Source organism: Rhipicephalus microplus, chromosome 7 (genome assembly GCF_043290135.1).
Source record: "Rhipicephalus microplus isolate Deutch F79 chromosome 7, USDA_Rmic, whole genome shotgun sequence".
Lineage (NCBI taxonomy): Eukaryota > Metazoa > Arthropoda > Arachnida > Ixodida > Ixodidae > Rhipicephalus > Rhipicephalus microplus.
In genome coordinates, this window is record NC_134706.1 from 50,549,334 (window position 1) to 50,555,823 (window position 6,490).

Here is a 6,490-nt window from a genome sequence, read left to right on the forward strand (position 1 = left end):
GGTGGTTTGTAACAATAACATAATAGTGAATTGGCGAGCAAATATGTCGAGAATTTTTTTCAAGGTAATAAAGCAAGTTTGGGTATAACCAAAAGCGGCCACTTCTTATTTAACATGTGTAGCTGTACTAAAGAGCACTATTTAGTAGTAGGGAGCACAAAACGCTGTCCTACTGATGTGGGGATTTCTCCAGACCTAGTGCACTTTCTTGGGTCCATAAAATTGTGACGGTAGTGAATCTAGTACGACAGGGTGGTGATTTCTATCGTTGTGTTTGAAGGTGGTCGGACACTGTTGTTAGTTCGCGAGAAATCGCACAACAGGGTATCCCCGGAAGTGATAAAGCCATTCTCAGAGGCAACACATCTTTTCTCTATTGTTCATCCATTTTTGAGCATTATTTAGGCACTCTTTAGACAAGCAGAGGTTTTTTTGGCTTTACCAAAGTGCAAAGGATAGAGGCGCTGAAAGAAAACCTATTTCCCCACACACACATCATAAGTAACTTCAAGCTGCCTGATGGGGAGCCCACGTACATCTACGGCATACAGTGCGTCCTACCAGCACTAGTGTACAAGAATAGCACAATGATTGTTTTAAACTCTTTAATGAGAAACATATTGTGTACTTGAAGTGTACATGACTGAATTTCGCCAAATGAGAGCCTTGCATTCTAGACATCGAGTAATTGCTTAGCTGACAGAAGAACAAAAATAACGGAGTCAGATTCTTTTTTTTTTACTTCCGACAACACTTGCTTTTTTTTTCTCTGAATATAATACTGTTGGCACTCTTTGGTGATCATTTACCGTAGTAATAAAGCAGATGTCGTGTTGCTAGTTAATAGGGCACAATATTTCCTACAAAGCGCCATTATGACCAGAGAGGCTGATGTAGACAATTGGTGTGTCCTTTCGAATTCAAATGGTTGACAACCCCTTTGGCGACAACTGTGGTAGCGAGGAATCATTGGAGCACATCTTCTGCAACACCCCTCACTACAATGGGCAGAGAACATCTTGAATGTAGAGCTGATAGGTCATCGCGGGCGAAGGCATCGAAGACAGTGCTGAAGTTCTTTAAGGCAAGAGTTGCACCATGTGATTATAAATTTAATGGGAGATCATGATTATCATATGTGACTTCGTGTGCGTGCTCTCTCTCATGCTTTCTCTATCTTCAAAAGTCCCCCATGCCTTTCACCTCCGTAAAGTAGCATACTAATCCTACTGGACTGGTTAACCTTGTGGCCTTTCTTTTCCTTCGCGTTTCATCTTTACTTCTTTCCTTCGTGTATTAGTGAGAAAATATCGTGGCTTGAAAAACTCGATCGTTTAATGTGGCATATGCTTACCCGGATCTGCCTATGAAAACTCACATTACTATGGTTTCGCGCGCAGGATTTTGAAGCATGGCTTTTAGGCACTCATTTCTGCATTCAGTGGGGTCGCCATTGACGTTACAATCGGAGAATAATACAACTAACGAGGTTCAAAAAAGAGTGAACAGAGAATTTTTTAGTATCAGCATTCACTAGCCTATCATCTCCATTGGTTCTTCCGTCACGTGCACTAGTTCTTTGGCAGGAGTTCTTGCGCATGCAGGCCTGACATGTGTGCTGCTGCTCGTTTTCCTTGTCGTAATGATGTTGTCGGTGTTTCACTTCGTTTCCGCGCTTTGAGTGCACACAGATGTGTGTGTAACACTCGAGCGCTAGCAGTTGTGAGGCGAAATTTAGCAAATACAACACTTCAAGTGCGAATAGCCAAAACCTTAAACACAGTCTGCCTTGCCCCAAAACGAAGAGGCTCAAGAAATTGGCACTTCGTAGCATTGTTATCATTGGGAATTTTTGAAAGGCAACTTTCACTACACAATAGCTTAATTTTAACGGTCGCTCAATGTACCTGCCCTACTACAACCGAGACGGAGAGATCACTGCGTTAAGAGGGTCTTTTGTTTAAAGTGCTGCTTGTAGGAAGTATCGCCTGTAGGGTAGGCAGGTGGTTAAAAACTATCCCAAGCTTTTGCACATGCGTCGTGGCCCCGCTGCTTTTGAGTGGCCGGTAAACAAGCCCAAGTTCGAAAAAATTTTGATGAACATAAATATGTGAAATTTGGCTCTGTAAACACACTGCCGCATAAATTATGCTAATACGTTCAATGATAGGCAAGTTACCAGGGTTAGAACACCCCTTTCAGCCCGTTGCAAATTTTCGCGCAACCGCTCAATACCTTTTCGCACAAGGGATGCCAGTCACCATAGCTCTGCCCACTTCAGCAATGAAACAGTATACGTTCGTGATACGTCATCGGCGCGCAACCAACGACCGAGCGGGGCTTCCACCACATAGGCGCGTCTTATAGCCACGCGGGCAGGAAAGCCGGAGCGAGTAGCACTTTTCCTCTGGCAGGAAAACAGTGAAACTAGTCTTCAGCTCGGTGGCTTTCATTGTGGCCATACCGCTTCTCTAGGTGTCTGCGGCTCTACAAAACGGCAAAGGGCATAATGCAACTGTGTGACTCGCCCAACTCGCCCAACTTACCATTTGGCAGAAGGCAGCCCGGAAAAATGAAAACGCAGGCTGCGCGACTAAAACTGCATCGCCGCAGGGCCAAGGCGTCGTTTCTTAAGGCAAAGAATCAATCTACGAGCTTAGTGGTGCGTAACGCTGCCCGTGGGTTAGTCAGCTTGCTTGGGGGGGGGGGGGGGGCAAAAAAGTTGGAACCTGTTTACTGACCGAGTAAAGACAGAACTGCTTGGACATCTGTAAGTACCATGTAGCAGCTACGATTACTACGCTCTGCTTCCTAAAGATAGGAAATCCGCTCTAAATTTCTGAAACCAGTGGTACTGCCTAGTGAATTTGGGCATCTGGTTTTTCGGGTAACTCTTTGGGGCATAGTCTGCTTTACATCTTCGAGAATAAGTTTACCGAAATGTCACGGTGTTATTGAAATGTCGCAATGTCAGCTCACCACACGCTGAGAGGCATGCTGCTAGCTGACGTCGTGTGGGTGGTCACAATTACTTTTTCCTTGGTTTAGATGACAAAACTTTTGTTCAAAAAAAAAACTAGGTGCTGAAATTCTGGATGGAGCATTTTAATGGACACTACCGCTTGTGCCTTAGGAACAGTCGTATTGGTTCTGCTCTCGGAGCTTCAACTACCCGCGTAAAATTGTCTACAAACAATACGCATCCCTGATAGCTAGCATACCTATATAAGATCGTTTTTAAATTCATCGGGTGTAAACTGATATCTGTCCACCCCTTTCCAGCATTTATGGAACATATTTATAGGACTGTGGAAGAAATAAAGCGGAATTTGTTTTGTGATGTTTTATTGCCGTCCAGCTTCATGTAACACACTGAAGTGGTCCAGCTTCACAGTGTCTTCAAAAAGTTACCTGGACTTGCCTGAAACATAAAGAAAGAGAAACGTTTGGAGTTTCTGTAATGGGAAATACTAACAGTCATAATTACTGAAACAAATGAAATCGAATGAAGACGTAGAGTTTTTTCTCTTACAACTAAACCAAGACGACTTTTCATTGAGCCAATAAAATGTGTGTAGCTTTGTGTGTAGTCTTCAATAGCGGCGTAGCAGTTACGCATATAGGGAAACTAGAAGGGGGTGAAAAAAGCTTGCCACCGATGGCGACAAAACGTAATACCATCGCGAAGCGGAATAGGGAATAACTGCTGCCGTAGCTCAACCTACAAAAAAAATTGCCAGCAGCTTCCCTCGGGGGAACACTGAGGAGGAGGCGGAGCATATAATTGGTTAACGGGGTGTTAAAGTGCGACTTACTTGGGTCGATGGCTAAATTGGTTAACGTGGTTGTGAAATGGGGGGTTAAATTGCGACTTACTTGGGTCGATGGCTAAATTGGTTAACGTGGTTGTAGGAGGGGCTGTTAAATGAGTGAACACGTACACACGTATGCGAAAGGGCGGCGCTGGTCGAAGGGACGTCGATCATTGTGTTTGTGGATTCGTTGGAATTCATTTCACCGCGACCTTGGACGTCGACGCGCCGTACAAACCAACCGACGAGCGGCAACTGAGCGAGCGAGCGCCGACCTTGAGTATATATACAGCGCGACGGCGCATGCACTGTCAGCTGTCGAATGTTCGAGAAGGGGGAGAAGCGCAATGGCGCATGCGCGCGCGTCAGCTGCCGATGTTCTCGAAGCGCGACGGCGCATGCGCGCGCGTCAGCTGCCGATGTTCTCGAAGCGTGACGGCGCATGCGCGCTACATTATACAGCTAGCGAATGTTCGTGAAGAGGAGAAGCGCACGCGGTGTGTAGAGGAGGAAGGGTGCACAGATGGTGGAGGAGTGAAGCGCGCGCGGTGTGTAGAGGAGGAAGGGATGCACAGATGGTGGAAGAAGGAGGAGGAAGCTTGCGGACGGCGCCGCACTACAAGCCTCGAGTATTAGATGCTCCGCATCTAAAAGTGCAAGGGACGCATAATAAAAAGTTCGATTCCCCCCCCCCCCCCCCCTCAAGCACGTAGCACATTCACGTTCACGTGCTACGTGATGCCAGTAGGCAAAAAATGAGTGTCTCATACTCGCCGCAACGGGAACAGGCGGCACTGACTCACTCTCTCGCGTTTAATGCACATACATACCTAATAGTGTGGATGGGGGAAGCCACCATGGTAGCTCCACTGGTAAAGTATCGAACGCGTTGATCGAATATCGCAAGCTTGGTCCTTGACCACGGCAACTTATCTTTTCATCAAGACTTCTTTCTTTACATGTACACTACAAATACTTCTAATTAAATCCCTATGCTTTTTTTTTTGGCAGAACTGACTGTCAGTTCTTATCAGTATTGTTTTTAACAAAAAAATGAACCCTTATGTTTACTCTTCTTGGTTACATATAAAAACCTTATCCTTCTTGGTGCGTACGCGTAAATTCCGTACTTATTTTTTGCAAGAACCATGAAAATTCCGCAATTTCCTTCATTCTCCGGCCTAATTTTCAGTTCCGTGGCACCAAACAACTTACCGTGGCACCAAAGTTCCTATTTATCGCTGTCCCGTGATCCGAATTATAAAAGCATGAAAGGAAAAGAAACGAAGAATTCCTATAAAATATCTCAAATAAATGAACAACTGATGATGAACAGTCCATTGGTCGATATGCGAGCCATAAATAATATTGCCACAATCCCTCCTGAAGTTTTATTATCGCCCCTTTTCGCTGTCAGTAACTCTCAACGCAAACCACCCCTACACTGTTCGAGAAGCCTCGGGACTGTGGTAAATCATTTTGTTTAGATTACGCCCACTTCAGAAACATTGCAGACTATTCTGTAACATACGTCGCCGCTAGCGATAACGCTAGAATGTTCGATGGCAAGTGTGTAAACGCCAGCACGCTTCGCCGCTTGTCAGTTGATCGACGGCCGACGCTCTGTTCGCCGCTATTGGTGCCAGTGTAGTACGTCTTGCTGTAATCTGAATTTCTTTTTGCGCGGCCACAACTTCGGCCCGAATAAACAGTTTCATCTTCGACCTGAAGACTGGTTCCTTCGTTGACGTCATCACCCCGGGACAACATCTTGGGGCCTACCCCGGAAAGTCGGGGGAGGGCGGCTGCGCCCTTTTATGATGCAGCCCGAAAAAAGTCCAAGCCTCCAGCTCCCCCCCCCCCCCGCGGCGGTCTCTCCCCCTATGCACTAGTTTGTAGCGTCTTCAGCATATTCAATGCACTGCTAAATATATAACCGTAAAGGTGACATGTAGGCTAGCTTTTGAAAGTTCTCTAGCACTTTCTGAGCATGTAAGCTAGCCCGTTTTAGTAGTGCCCGAATTTCTGCTGACGATGCCTGTAGGCTTTATCGAAAATTTGTGAATTAGTGAATCCGATGATAGTGATCTGTATACTTGCAACATTGGGAACAGGTAAGGTAATTTAGAAAGAGCAACCATTCTTTGAACAAACATTCACAAGAGATATCTAACACTATTTCTCTTTTTCTGCACAATGCAAAGCTAACGTTTCTTTAGAGTTGTGTCTGTTAATACCAATCGAGGCTCCTTAGTCATCTTCCATATTTCGTGCAGGAAGTTCTTTTCCGCAACTTCATAGTTTATGGACGTGCCAGTTTGATGAATCATGAAAATAATTGGACGCCTTACAAAGTACTCACAGATTTCGTTCACTGGTTTGCTTAGAATACTGCCACCGGGAACTTGTCCAATAACTGTGGACAATAGTCGTGCGACGTCACAGAGAAGACCGCTAACGGTCTCCCTTGGCGTCTTGGTTAGCAGGTCCTTCACGATGCACTGTTAGATGTAAGATGTAACACACACACACAAACAGACAAAACGAAAAATGAAGCGATTAATAGAGAAGCTTGAATCATTTCGAATTCACCATAACTGTATCAAGCCAAATAAAACAGTCCGTCTATGCGTTCAAATATATGCTTCCTGGTTTCGAAACACAATATACACATAGCA